Consider the following 2,600-nt stretch of genomic DNA (forward strand, 5'->3'; position numbering starts at 1 on the left):
CGCATCTAACTACAGCCCCAAAAAATACCATTGGCCATACTGAGCCTAGCTACATTGCTAACAGGAGTGACAGCGTGTCTGACTGCGTCTGACTGACTGGGAGGTCGCGCAAAGCTCGGATAGGTACGGAGCAGCTCATCTCAATTCAGATAAGAGCATATTTCATTATGGAAGTACGGTGGACTGTTCCTTTAATATCCTACACAGTCGTTTGGTTCAAGCAAGCCCACAGTCTACAACTTACTGTTTACAACATAATAACGCTTTGATGGTACCATGTTCACAACCACTGCACTGCAACATTAAATTTCATGTGGACTTTAGTAGTGGTTAGTGTAATGTCAGTGTATTTTACTGTAATGTTATATGGGGTTTTTGGGGGGCTATTTTTTTTAGCATTCATGCTCTTACTGGCCCCCTGTGTACTCACTCCTGTTTCATATTACCCTCTGAACTTTATGTCCTGTCAGCACTGCATGTTCTGTATGTACCATATGTTGCACAGTGGGTAAAAGAGAAATATTTAATCCCAGTGTATATTGTACTAATGTCTCGTCTCGTCTCGTCTTCTTCCGCTTATCCAGGACCGGGTCGCGGAGGCAGCAGTCTAAGCATGGAAGCCCAAACTTCCCTTTCCCCAGACACCTCGGCCAGCTCCTCGGGAAGAACACCGAGGCGTTCCCAGGCCAGCCGAGAGACATAGTCCCTCCAGCGTGTCCTGGGTCTTCCCCGGGGCCTCCTCCCGGGGGGACATGCCTGGAACACCTCCCCAGGGAGGCGTCCAGGAGGCATCCGAAAAAGATGCCCGAGCCACCTCAGCTGGTTCCTCTCGATGTGGAGGAGCAGCGGCTCTACTCCGAGCTCCTCCCGAGTGACTGTGCTTCTCACCCTATCTCTAAGGGAGCGCCCAGCCACCCTGCGAAGGAAACTCATTTCAGCCGCTTGTATCCGCGATCTTGTTCTTTCTGTCATTACCCAAAGCTCATGACCATAGATGCATTGTACTAATGCATCTTAAATAATTAGAATTTCATGAAACAGTTCAATATTTTCTATCAGTTATTTAAGAAAGTGAACATTTACTATATTCTAGACTCATCTCAAATCATCTCATCTCATTATCTCTAGCCGCTTTATCCTGTTCTACAGGGTCGCAGGCAAGCTGGAGCCTATCCCAGCTGACTACCCTAAGCACACAACGACTCTAAGCACACAAGTCACTCTACCAAAGAATGGTTAAAGAAGAATAAAGTTAATGTTTTGGAATGGCCAAGTCAAAGTCCTGACCTTAATCCAATTGAAATGTTGTGGAAGGACCTGAAACAAGCAGTTCATGTGAGGAAACCCACCAACATCCCAGAGTTGAAGTTGTTCTGTACGGAGGAATGGGCTAAAATTCCTCCAAGCCGGTGTGCAGGACTGATCAACAGTTACCGGAAACATTTAGTTGCAGTTATTGCTGCACAAGGGGATCACACCAGATACTGAAAGCAAAGGTTCACATACTTTTGCCACTCACAGATATGTAATATTGGATAATTTTCCTCAATAAATAAATGACCAAGTATGATATTTTTGTCTCATTTGTTTAAGTGGGTTCTCTTGATCTACTTTTAGGACTTGTGTGAAAATCTGATGATGTTTTAGGTCATATTTATGCAGAAATGTAGAAAATTCTAAAGGGTTCACAAACTTTCAAGCACCACTGTAGCAATATTTCTGATGCTAAGGTCTTGTTAATGTCAGAAAATGGGGGGGGGGATGGCCAAAGAAAGACTTGTTCATTGAAATGAAAACATATTGATAAAGGGAATTTTGACAAAGAGAAGGTGTAGAAAGGATAAAGGAGAAGAAAATGTAACATTTTCTGAATGTAAGGAAGTTACAAAATAATCTACTGCTAATAAGAAAAATACAGCTAAACTCAGAGTAAATGTATTTCATTCAGCTGAAAGGTTGTGCAGTGGTATTAAAGTATCTGGATACGGTATATGCAGGAAAAGTACAAGGACGCCAAAAGAAATCATTATAGAAAAAGCGACCAATATTGTAAAAGAAAGCATAAAGCAAAGTATACATATAAAGCAAAGTATACAAAAGATGAAAATTATAAACTTGCTATAAATTCATGTAGTAAACAAAAGTATGCCACAAATAAAATGTACAGGCTTGTACTTCGTGCATGCAGCATTAGCACATATGCTACAAATAAGGAGTTTAAAACCTTAGTTCATAGACATATCATAGAGAAATATGCTACCACAAAAGCATTTAGGGAAGGTGTTCGTAAGTGAAGCACTGAGAAATATGCTACCAATGAAACATTTAGAGGTGGTGTTCATAAATGAAGCACAGTGAAATATGCTACCAATGAAACATTTAGGCAATTTGTTCATAAACTGAGTGCAGAAAAATATGCTATTAACAAAACATTTTAGGGAAGGGGTTCTTGCATTTAGTCACTCGAAATATTATACAAACACACAATTTAGACAAGCTCTTCTTAAGTATAATAAATATTATGCCAATGAAAAATACAGGAAACAAAAATGCAAACGTGTTAGTGATAAGTACCATTCAAATCCAAGATTTAGGTGTTT

The sequence above is a fragment of the Neoarius graeffei genome, chromosome 23 (genome assembly GCF_027579695.1).
Source record: "Neoarius graeffei isolate fNeoGra1 chromosome 23, fNeoGra1.pri, whole genome shotgun sequence".
NCBI lineage: Eukaryota > Metazoa > Chordata > Actinopteri > Siluriformes > Ariidae > Neoarius > Neoarius graeffei.